Here is a 13,459-nt window from a genome sequence, read left to right on the forward strand (position 1 = left end):
CCTAGATTATAAGTTCAGATTATATAATCTAAACCCCAGATTATGATAATCTTATAATCTTATCAAGAGTAGCTTATTTAATATTATTTTGGCAAAAGAACCACTACCCATGGCTATGTAAATAGAAATTACAATATATACCATCCTTCTTTTCTCACCTCAAATAAACAAATAAGGGTATTGTTGTCTTTGTGAATAATTTACATTTGTATAATCTAAACTACCAAACAACTACATATAGATTATAATATATTTAGACTATAATCTATATTATATAATTTAAATTATAATCCAGATTATATAATCTATAAGTCGAAACAAACAGACCCTTAATCTGGTTCACCAAAGACAGATCGTAGAACGCTCGTACCTTGGCGTCCTTGTCCATGAGCGCCAGTTCGACGGAAGCGAACATTCGGGTTTCCTGTTTGAGGCTGTCGTGGTAGAAGCGGATGGCCCAGGAGTGGTCGCTAACGGTGAAGGTGACCGACTGGACGATGTTGCCGATGCCCGTGCCTAAGGGCAGACCCAGCCCAAATATCCGAATTTTTTGTTTTTTAGCCCCTTTTGTGACAAAAAATTACATTTAGACCCCTAGAAATTTTATATGTATTTTTGGACCCTTTTCTCGGCGCCATAGGCTATGGCACCGAGCTGTGTTACCTCGGCGCCATAACCTATGGCGCCGAGCTCTGACGTGGCGACGGGAGTTTGAGTTGACGTGGAGGCTGACGTGCCCCCTAGCTCGGCGCCATAGATCTTAGCGCCGAGCTAGGGTGAAAGACCCGCGCCGTGTTCCTCTGCTCATTCCGTTGTCACGCCGTCCCGCATTATCACCGCCGCACGTCGAGCCGCCGACCCTCACCGCGCCCGTCCTCCGCCGCCGCGGGCTCCTCCGCCGCGCCCGTCCTCCGCCTCCAGCGAGCTCCTCCGCCGCCGCCCGCCGCCTTGGCCGCGGGCTCCTCCGTCGCCGCGGGCTCCCCACGCCGCGCCCCACGCCGTCGCCCCACGCCACCTCCCCACGGCAGACGTCGAGCCCCACGCTGCCTCCCCACACCGTCGCGCCAGTGCCCAACTCCGAGCAACCGTGACGTCCTCACAGCCAGCGCCCAACTCCGAGCAGCCATCCCCACGGCCGACCCTCCTCCCCACGGTAATGGTTTTACTTAGTTTTTAGTATTTAGTTAGCTAATTTACTTGGTATAATGTATAGATTGATAGCTATTCACTTGTTAGTATAAATAGTTATCTATGTATTTATTTGTTAGTATATATATTTAGTGATTATATAGTTAGTAAATTGGTAGCATATTGTTAGTGTATTGGATGTAGGAAAGTGAGTGAGTATAAAGGGGTTAGCATATACTTGTAGCATTTTGTTTAGCACATTGATATCACATGGTTAGCATATTGTTTATTTTGTAGCTATCGTGCAGTATTCTGTGTTGGCAACCATCGTGTTGTTGTTTCTTTGCAGGTTTTAGAAACATCACTTTATAGGGGAGGTGCTGCCGAATTTTTTATTGACAATAGTATTTTTTGTACATAGGTGTTCTTCCGAGTTGACCTTCTCCACTGTTAGCTGGACTCGTACGCGATCTCAGGTATACATTAATTTCGTACATTATTCATAGATTATGTAATTTCGTTTGATGTGGTCATTTATTATTTTCTATTATATAGTTATTAGTTAATAGGTAGTTACTATTTATTTATTACTTAGTAAGTTTTTAGGCTTAAGTACTCAGCCATTAATGAGTTAGTAATCCATTTTTGCAATAGATGGACACCCTAGTGACACTATACCATGGAGGAAGCGTGGGGATAGATGCTTATGGGAATGTTACTTTTGATGGTATGAAGATCGTGACCATGTTGTTCGATGAAAGACCATCTTTTGACAAGATTTTCGCTCGAGCTTGTGAGGAGATTAGTTGCGACATAAACGACCCTAGAATATCAATTCAGGGTTTGTTGTCCCATATTACATATGGAACAGTTGTCTGACGGTTGGTCTCCATTGCCTCAGAAGATGATTGGGTGAGATATGTAAGAATCGTGAAGACCATGCTTCCACCATGTTTGGATGTGGTTGTTCAGCCGTTATCTGTTACTCATCGTGATGCTCCAGTCGGGTTGACTCCACAAATTCCCAATGCATCTCGTATTGAAGCTCCTTTGGTAGAGCTTCCGGAAGAAGTGGTTGTTGTGCCCGATGCTCAATCGGGGCCGCACCAGTATGGGATTTCTCGTCCTATTCCTGGCGTTTGTGGGGCTTCTAATCCGGTGGTACCCCCTAAGAGATCCCATTGACCCAGGATCCAATTCAGGATCATCCTAGTAAGTGTCTTTGACACGTTATTCATATCCATCGTTATTTCGTTTGATTAGACTTTTTAATGTGGTATTTCTTGCTTCGACCCGATACAGGATCTCCACAAATCGATAATGGTGCATATCTTGATGTGCCTGTGTCATATAATATGGACAACATATGCAGGGCATCCAATAGTGTTGATGTTCAGATTGAGGATGAGGAGGAGCCATATGAGGCTGCACGGGCCTTAGATTCTGATGATGACCGTCCGGTTCAAGAAATGACCGAGCAAGAAATTGAACTCATAAGACGTTTGTGTCCGGAGCGTGACCCTGCAGTACATGAATTTAGCAGTCTAAGTCATTCCACCCGTGCATATGCTGAAGGACGTGATGATGAACTGCTAGAGGCTCCGGATAACGCCGACAGCATTGAGATTAAGGTAGGCTTACTTTTCAAGGACCTGCCTACACTGAGACGATGGCTATAGGAATATTCTGTGAACCGCAAGAGGCCGTTCAAGGTGAGACATTCGTATGCACAGCGTTGTTACACTGTTGTGTGCGAGGTGTCGGAATGTAATTGGAGGGTATGTGCCCGAAGGCAGAAGGACACCGGAAAGTTTAAGATCACCAAAATTGTAGGTCCACACACTTGTGCCCAGACAGAGCTGAGCTCTAAGCATCGTCAGTTGACATCTACCCTGATTGCGAAAAGGATATTGGGGATATTGAAGGGTCAGCCAAACTTGAAGGTGAAGTCAATTATGACCATGACTTCAGAGCTGTTTGGTTATAGGATCAAATATGGGAAAGCATGGAGGGCAAAGCAGCGAGCATGGAAGATGATATATGGGGATTGGGAGGAGGGTTATGAGAAGTTACCAGCATTGTTCAATGCAATCAAAGCAAAAAACCCAGACATGCATTATGTGTACATCCCCAAACCTAATGAATGGAGGAACGACAGAGAGATATTTTTTCGTGCTTTCTGGTGTTTCTCGCAGTGCATAGAGGCCTTCAGGCATTGTCGTCCCGTGCTCTCTATTGATGGTACTTTTCTGCTTGGGAAGTATAAGGGCACATTGTTGGTTGCCATATCATGCGACACAGACAACACACTGGTTCCTTTGGCATTTGCTTTGGTGGAGAGGGAGAACAGAGATAGTTGGTCTTGGTTCTTGCGGCTTGTACGCATCCATGTCGTAGGCCCTGGTCGCGAGGTTGGTGTCATATTTGACAGACACCAAGGTATTCTTAATGCAGTGCAAGAGCAGATTCCTGGCTACGCACCCATGCACCACAGATGGTGCACTCGACATCTAGCAGAAAATCTTCTTCGAAAGGATCATAGCAAGGCTAACTTCCCCCTTTTTGAGGAGGTATGTCAACAGTTGGAGGTTTTGTTTTTCGAGGATAAGTTGAAGGAACTAAAAGATGCAACAAATGCTGAAGGTAAGAACTGGATTGCTGGATTGCTGAGGGAACCACAGAAATGGACAAGGGCCTACGACGAAGGTGGCTGGCGGTTCAAGTTTCAGACTAGCAACATGGCCGAGTCATTTAACAGTGTGCTCAAGGGTATACGCGGCATGCCAGTCAATGCTATAGTAACATTCACTTTTTATAGGCTTGTGGCTTGGTTTAATGATAGGCATGCACAGGCCAAGGCAAGCAGACGCGAGGGCAGAGATGGGCACCTAAACCAACATCACACCTTAATAATGCAAAGGAACGTGCCCATAGACATGAGGTACAATGCTTTGATGAGGAGTTGGGTAAATACGAGGTAACAACACTAGGCGGCATAACTTCCAACGGTGAGGTGCAGCCTTCGAGGACACATGTCGTGTTACTTGATGCATTCTCGTGCGGTTGTGGTAAACCTAGATAATACCATTTTCCATGTTCTCATTATGTTGCGACCGCACGTCATCGTAACTTTGCATTTGAGAGCAGAATTCCTTCTGAGTTCAGTGTAGAGAGCTTAGTACGTACCTGGAGCCCTCGTTTTGAGCCATTTCTTGATGAGTCACAATGGCCAACGTACACCGGTCTGGTATACGTTGTTGATCCAGCGCATCGATGGGACAAACGTGGTAGTAGGAAAAAGAGCCGGTGCAACATGGTTATGGATCAGGTTTCTGGTCGTAGTAGGAGAGGTCGAGCGTCCCCCTTTCTCGTGGACCCAGAGCAGAATGAATGCGGAAAATGCGGGAGACTTGGCCACAACTCACGTACATGCATTTGGACACTTAGTCAGGTGTGATACATTTTAATATTTTATTGTAAACAACTTTTATTCTAATATGTCGAACTTTTTGTTACACTTTGTACACAACTTATATTCTAATATGTTGATATCTTAATTTGCAGGATGGCACAGTTCCTCTTGCTGGACCCTCACTACGACGAGCACCACAGGGGCCCTCTCACCGCAGAGGGAGAGGTAATATTTTGCACAAATATTAAATTTTTGAATTAATATATGCGACGTATATTTGACTAATGAAATTCTTTTGATTGCTAGGTGTTGCCCGTTCTGCGGGTCCGGACCCACGACCGGTTTCTAGAGGAGATGAGGTACGATGAGAGGTACACTCCTCTCCTACAGAGGGCTGGCTTGGACGTCGTATCATACCAGGTTCGCCGTGGGCTGCCCACTTTCAACCCAGCAGCGTTGACGGCTCTGGTCGACAGGTAAAGACTTCTCTAGTTGTTTAATATTTACAATTATCAAATCTACTTTGCATACTAATGATTTTGTATTTGTTTATCTTCCAATAGGTGGCGGCCAGAGACTCACACTTTCCACCTTCCCTGCGGGGAGATGACCGTGACGCTGGAAGATTGCCAGAAGATTCTTGGTCTCAGCATTACTGGTCGTCCAGTGACCGGTCAGGCATCACCAGGCGGATGGAGGCAGAGGGTGGAGGCCTTTCTTGGGAGACTGCTTCCGGATGACCTACGAGGTAGCCACAAACACCGGAGTCCCACTGACCTGGCTTAGGCAGGCTTTTGAGCAGTGTCCACCTGGTGCAGACGAGTAGACGATTGGATACCATTGTCGAGCTTGGATTTTCCACCTATTTGGTTCAGTTCTTTTTCCAGACGCGACAGGCGACAGCGCGTCATGGATGTTTCTGTCCTGCCTGACTGACTGGGATACGACAGGAGGTTACAGCTGGGCTTCTGCAGTGTTGGCCTTCCTGTACAAGCAACTTTGCGAGGCTTGTCGTCGTTCGTCGAGGACCGCTAGCTTAGGTGGATGTGTCTACCTACTACAGCTGTGGATGTGGGCACACATACCCATCGGGCGACCCAGAGAGTTTGCTCCTCGTGAGTGGTTCGTGGTAGTCGGACATTGGCTTAAGCCCACAGCTACTTACCGCTGGGACCAGGTCGAGGAGCCATTCACACGACACCAGCGTGCTTACGTGGAGTACTCAAATGAGCTCGACACACTTACTCCTTCAATGGTGAGTTGTCTACTTTTATCTTTTTCCTTAAACAGTTGGTAAAATGACTATAAACTTAGATGTGCTTTGTAAAACTTTTGCAGGTGACCTAGCAACCGTATCTTGATCCATATTTCGCCAGCATACAGTTGAGCAGCATGTGCTCAATAGACGAGGACCTCTACCTAATGAGGTGTCCCCTCATCTGTTTTTATGCTGTTGAGTACCACTTGCCCCACAGAGTTGCTCGACAGTTCGGATTGCGATAGGAGTTTCTGGTGGAGCCATTCTCGACTTCAATAGAACTTCATAAGTGAGTGACTACATGCACTTGTTATTCTAACTAATAATTCAAATATTGAATGAGTTACTAATATATGTTTCTAACTTTTGCAGGTTTGAGAGACAGAGACATAAGAAGGTCACAGATTTTGAGACCCACCACCGTGATTACATTGATGAATGGGAACAGAAGGGGGATCTTAACTATGAGAAAGAACATGCGCACACAAACTACCACTTCCGGAGGTATTTGATTTGGTATGCTGGTGTGACTAGGTGCAAGCTTAAGGGACAGTGGACAGCTGCAGACTATGCCGAGCAAGAATCGTCAGACGACGAAGACACAACTTTCGACATAGCTGCTCGACACGGGTCCCAAATTGAGGCTGCTCCAATCCTTGACAGAGTGGTAACTATTTCTTTACTAAAATTAGAGATTTCAATTCAATGCTTTATGTCTAGTTTTGAGCATCCTAATGTTTTAACTTGTGAATAGGGAAACTCTATGCTCGTATTTGTTGTTGAACTTGAGCGTATCTCACAGAGAACTTCAGATAGTACTATGCTTTCGTTACTATCAATGAGTATCAATGTTTAAAAGAAAACTTGTTTATTTGTATGTTGTAACATATGTCTGTAACTAATATTTCGATTACAGAGGGTATCACGTCGTCTTCGTCGTGCAGCGACTCGTTGTGGATGCCGGTCTCTAGCGAGCGTTGACGTGCAGCTGTCTGTGCCTCCTATGCAGCAGGACGTTCAGCTTCCCATTTGTGCAGTTGGACCATCTACAGCAGGACTGAGCTCCTCGCGATCGACGCGGGACACGTTTGAGGACATGGCCCACGAGGACGAGGACGAGGACGACGACGACACTGGCGCTGGCGCCGCAGGTCAGGAGGAGATTGGACCATCACAGTTGCAGGATGCTCCTACAACTCAGCCATCACAGCTGACACCACGTAGAAGGTGTCCACGTGACCCTTACACTCTAGGCACCGACGCTCTTGGGGCCAAGGGCAAGGGTAAGACTAGGAGGAAATGAATACATTTGTGATGTTGTTCTTATGCTGAAAACTTTGTGATTTGGACTCATGCTGGAGACGTTGAAATGTGAACTATGTTATGTGTTTTGGACTATGTTTTGTGGACATTGTATTTTGGACTTTGTTTGTGGACATTGTATGAAGAACTATGTTATGTGGATGTTTTTATATTCGATGTTATTTTGTGATGTATTATATGTTGAAATGTGGTCATGTCTTATAATATGTGATTATTTGAACTGTGGTTGTTAATAAAACAAGGGGAACTCTTGCAATTTTTTTGTGAATTGTAAAAACATGACAAGCAATAAGTAACGCATCTTTAGAGTTCTAAACTATTTTAGATATTCAAGTAGAGTTCTAAATTATTTTGGATACGAAAATACTACATAACAGGCTACAAGTTTCTTCAGTCTGAATCACAATCTATAAGTAACTCATCTTCGGAGTCATCCGTCGCGCAATCCTCAACGACAACCTCATTCCACTTGCTGCATTGTCCTGCATCACACTTGTCAACAGTTCTCTTGTAATAATTGGCTTCTGCTTCATCTGCAGCTTGGGAGAATAGCTCATCCTCAGCCTCAGCCTCATCAGACTTCTTCTTGTAATAAGCCGCCTTTACCTCTTCGGCGGCCTGAGACATAAACTCGTCCTCTTCCTCTTGAGCACGTAATCCTGCCTCAGCTAGTGTGATGAGCTCACTCAACCTTGATGTGTCGTCCTCCTCTTCTTCATGTAATCCTGCCTCTGCGAGAGCGATAAGCTCACTCAATCTAGATGTGTCGTCCTCCTCCTCCTCCATCAGCTCAACCGTCGACATTTTATCCTGAACATATCTTGCATGCGCCTCATCGGCCAAATAGTTTACGCCACATCCAATCTCTGCAAATATAATGAGCAAAATAAGTTATCAAAGTAAAGATAAATAAATTGTACTAACATAATTATCCAACATCTTTTTCTCACTCACTTCCCTTGAGGCGATCAGCAAGATTATCCAACATCTTTCTCTCGGCTTGAGCCGCTTCCCATTCCCTTACATCCTGTGCTCTCTTCTCATCTGCCGCCTTCAACCTCCTATACTCTGCACGCTTCGGGCTATCATAAAAGGCAGATTTTGCTTCCCTACGCATGTCGCGTATGCGATCGTTAATGTACGAATCGACGAGCTGAGATCCACAACGCATCTTCTGTCCCATTAGTCTCTTAGACTCTATTGTGCGCATCACCTCTCCTTTGTCGTCGTAACTCTCCCAACTACATTTCCTCGTCTTCTACAAAAAAATAGTAAGTACCGCTATAACATTACAGCTGGTGCAACAAAAAAATACCAACCTCATCGTAATCGACCATATGTCCACAAAAATATCCAACACCAAGCTCAGAAGGAACTAATAGGTACTTAGCTTCAATACCACATTTGCAGAGTACTGGATCAAATTTCAACTCTTCTTCCGCCCACTGATTGTATCTCTTTTCCTTTACCTCTGGCTCTGCCCAATGGGACAAAGGACCATATAACCACTCTCTGAAACGACACTTACGCCACCCGTATGGCTGCAGGAGAAAAAAATAGTAATTTATTGTAAAAAATAACTAGTTCATACATTTAGCGTATCGATGGGCTCACATAATCAATGTTCGGACAACAGAACTGCTTCTCATAGTCTTCGTTGATGACAACACGGTCTCCACAATCGCATCGAGGCGGTGACTCCATCCGTCTTTCTGTTGCTACCTCCTTCTCCGCATCCGTCATTGGTAGAGGATTCGGGGGAGGAGGTACCCAACGCTTAAAACGCTCATGACTAGTCCTTCCACTCAACCAATTAACGAAAAGAAGATATCAAGGGTCAAATTTATCAGGACCGTCGATCCACTAGAAAAAAACACCTCTGGTGCCCCTAAAACAATGGAACGAAGCACTATTACACATCTACAAAATAATGAATGCGGACAAAATTAAGTGACAAGTCATAAGCTACGTACGTCCAAACCGCCACAAAGGTAGTAGCAGCGAGCAGCCGTGTCTAGATGTTGGGATTGATGTACCCAAGCCAGTCTGCCACAGTCACAGTTAGGCATGGGGAGTTCAGGAGGAACATGAACATCCTTACTAGATACGTCCGGATATAACTCCCGAGGACGACCTCTCTTCTGCCACAACGCCTCTCGGTACATGTCTTTCATCTAATAAACAATTATAATTATCATTTGTACCTAATATGCTTTATAACAGGTTTACACAAACTATCAAATAAAATATACTCATCATATTAATGATACTATATATATTATGAGCAACTATAAAACTAATAATCGAAATTATAATATAATAAGTTTACACAAACTATCAAACTATGAAACTATTAGCAACTATGAAACTAACAACCCAATATACAAAACAAATCAGTTGGGAACCATACCTTGGTCTACGAAGTAAGGGTCTGTTTGGTTGGGCTGTGGCTGTGAAAAAGCTGCTGTGAGCTGTGAGCTGTGGAAAAAGCTGCTGTGGGCTGTGAGCTGTTAAAAAGCTAAAAATCGTTTGGTGGAAACCACTAAAAGCCATTAAAAGTTCTTCGATATATGTTTTCACAGTTTCATCTGAAAGCCACTAAAAGCAGGTCCAGAGGTGCTTTTAGTTTTGCACTGCGAAAAAGTCAGCTTTTAGAAAAAGCTGCTTTCTGGATCCAGTCCTTTGGTTTGGCTTTTGGCTTTTAGGAGGCAAAAGACAAAGCCAAAAGCCAAACCAAACACACCCTAAACCACCTCGAATCTTTGAATCCAAATAAATTTGACGAAGTTTTGAAATGAGAGGAATTGTGCTGCTCTTGGCCAGCAGCGCGGCTGTTTTATAGGCCTCCGTAGCTCGACGCCAAGATCTGTGGCGCCGAGCTACGAGGCCGCGTCGCTGCCACATCGATGACAGGTCAGCCCTAGGCGTAGGTAGCCGTTGCTGCCACGTCATGCCTCGGCGCCATAGGCTGTGGTGCCGAGCTGTGTTACCTCGGCGCCACAGCCTATGGCGCCGAGCATCGGGTCCAAACTTGCAAATAAAATTTCTGGGGGTCCAAACGTAAATATTTTTCAAAAGTAGGGCTGAAAAAGAAAAAATCGGCCCAAATATTGAGTGGGGTCCAAATGTGAGTGGGGCTCTAAATAAAGTGTTGTTAACAAATAAACATTTGTAATTACAGTAAATAAAGTAAAAAAATCCACTACACCAATAAAATTGAGTTGGGGCCTGTGTCCCCACTCAGCCCAACGTCGGTCCGCCCTGCCCGTGCATTTTAGTGACTACAGTAAAGAAGGTAAAAATCCACTATTTTACACATATATGTCAACAAAGGTGGACAACTACCTTGTGTTCTTTTGGTTCAGAAAGAGCAATCTGCTCTAAACTTTGTTACAATTCTAGACGGTAATGTGCATTCCTAAGCATGTATCCAATCATGAGGACACTGTACATAAGCTGAGACGGATTTTCATAGACCTATGTTGATAAAAGACAATCAAGCATGTAATAAACCAACAACCAAAAGATGCAAATGTCATGTCAAATGTAAATTTGCCATTGGGAAGACATAGGAACGGGAGGTTCTCAATATCAATACCACTGAGACAATTACAGTGAAAAATTATGGTGGTAAAGTGCTCATCACATTAGTCACGGATTGGTGCATGGCATCGATAAGCTTTGAGAAAAAAAAATATGGAGAGCCGCTAGGGATATTTTAAAAGTTACAACCGATATATACACCTAATAAAAATATGAAAAATGCAATTGTGTTGGAGCTCTTTTGTATGAAGAGCTCCATGAACTCTAGCTGGAGATTTTTTTTTGCATATTTTAGGATAATATCTCTCTCCTGTTCTTGGGTTGTTAGGACAGGAAACATCACATTAGCATGACTGCTTGTTTGTACCACATAAACAAGCGAGGAATTTGCAATAGATGTAAAAGGGGTGGTTTTATGAAAATAAATGAGTCAAATATGCATATAATTCGGAATAAGCAAGAAACCAATAATCTTCGACAGATATGTTATCCACAAACCGATATGTGCACATCTAACTCCACCACGATTATTTCCCCACATGCCTCAAAAGAGATGGCGTGCATGAGCGTACTTTGCAATGAACCCTAGTAGTTTTTCAACTTCCCCATCTGATGGCTTTTCACCATATGAGCATACAAAATATACAATTCTTAAAAACGGTGATTTTTCACAATATATCCATGTCGTACAAGTGAACATCTTTTTTTATTTAAATAATCCAATAGCACAACATCACCATGCAATATTCTCAAATTGCTTTGTAATTTATTACCTACCGAGCTAAGGTATGTCTGGACGAACCTTCTCTGCTCCTCAAAATCTAAAATAGTGCAAAGCAATAAGATCGAGCAGCAATTGTAACCTACAAAGCAAGACATCTATCAACTCACAAGTGAAACTAACCAGGATATTTTGTAAAATTCAGCACACATGATGTCGTTGTATGATAATCGACAGTCTTCTCACAGAAGTGATTAGCAATGTTAAATGCAACGGGGTCCAAACTCACATATTCATATTATTGTAGGATGTAAGACTTCGACAAATTATCATTCAGTTTCAGGAATAACATGGGTCTAATGTGTAGTAGAACAAGAACCCTCCTCACTGGTGTAATCAGTTGCCCTTATTGCAATTTGGTAGCATTGCTCAGCAAACCAGTATTTTTTGCATTTCTATAACTTTTTTACTAACATATCACCACTCCTAAAATTTCATAATAATACACAGGAAATTCATAATTATGCATATTTTTACGTAGAATTATTCAAATAATAGTATCCAACACGTACATGATTCAAAATGAGAATAAAACTTACAATCAAGTTGACTTGTCTTGTGGTCTTCGTATATCATAATATTCCCATACTGTAGATTATTGTGGCAAAATCCAAATGATTATTCGACCTCCGAGAGCCTCTTCTTCAGAATTGCATTCTCATCATCTAGCTTATTCAACTGAAATTGTTTAGTCTCTTCCCCAAAACACCTGCCACGAGCCACCTCAAGCCATTGACTGCATATAAACCCAAGCAATCAAATTCGAACCAGAACTCAAAACACGTTTCTCACCAAAATCATAGAAGTAACAATGAGAAAACGCACACCTGAGCATCTACCACATTGACATGTCCTTACGTATAGGCATGTCGAGTTCGTGAGATTCACACCGCTTCTTGGCAATCATAAGTGGATATTTCCAGGTTGCGCACTCGCGTAGATCTGTCGTGGAGAGCGTCTAACAAAGAGATGACACGAACAATGCGAGAGTAAGCCATAACATGACAATAGCCAATTCCCCATTCCCCATTCGAGCAGACACATTAGGGAAGCAAGGATGGGTAGTAGAGGCGTCGCGTAACCTAGCGTTGATGAACTCCTCAACACAGCTCAATGCAGCCATTAGCGAAGCGGCTGCGCAGGCGGGGTTCCTGATCATGGCGCGACATGCACTCGAAGGTGCGGACCTCATTAGCGTGGTCGAAGAAGACATAGACGCCCCAACCGTAGATGCACACGAGAACTTTGCGCAGGCCACCCTCGCCGCGGGGCAAGGTGATCCAGAAGACCTAGTTAGTCATGGCGGCCTTGAGCTGGGACACACGAGGGCTGTAACATCCCAAAAATCCCAACCCAAGGTTTGAAACCCTAACCTCATAACCCCCCTCTAATTTTATTTTCTCCCTAAACTCCACCCTTAGATCATCTCATCATGTGCATACACTTGAAATGATAGGAGCACCTCACATAGACTATATTCATCACTCAAGTTCATTTAGAAAATTATTGATTCAAAGGTAAAAAAGAAATAAAAAGAAACAAAAGTAGAAAAGGAAAAGAAAATAAATAGAAATCAGAAAAAGAAAAAGAAAAGAAACCCCCCTCGGCTGGGCCGATTCTGGCCCAACCCGCGCCACGCCCGCGCTTCTTCCCCCCCTCTCCCCGGCCCAAGCGACCCAACTTCGCGCGCCCGCGCCTCTGCTGACAGATCGGTCGAACCCCTGTCGACTCCCCCTCCCTCCGTTACCACCCACGCCGTTAAACTCCCTCCCCCTCGCTGGCATGTGGGCCCCGCACCGCAGCGCTGTTCCCTGCCGTCCCTCGCCAGCCGCGCCCGCGCGCGCGCTCGCGCCCGGGTGGGCCGAAATACCCCCCCCGGCCCAGCAAGGCAGGAAACCCTTTTTCTTTTTATTTTCTCTTTTCTTTTCCCATTTTTTCTCATATAGAGTTATATGCTAATATTTTATGTACCAAAAATAGTTCAAATAAATTATAGGGCACCAAACTAATGAGA

General features: G+C 44.1%; 1 pseudogene; it reads right to left on the bottom strand.

Moving 5' to 3' along the window:
* Nucleotides 1–11,208: 11,208 nt before the first annotated feature.
* Nucleotides 11,209–12,604, bottom strand: LOC103655178 (probable choline kinase 1; annotated as a pseudogene).
* Nucleotides 12,605–13,459: the final 855 nt, after the last annotated feature.

The sequence above is a fragment of the Zea mays genome, chromosome 4, assembly GCF_902167145.1.
Source record: "Zea mays cultivar B73 chromosome 4, Zm-B73-REFERENCE-NAM-5.0, whole genome shotgun sequence".
NCBI lineage: Eukaryota > Viridiplantae > Streptophyta > Magnoliopsida > Poales > Poaceae > Zea > Zea mays.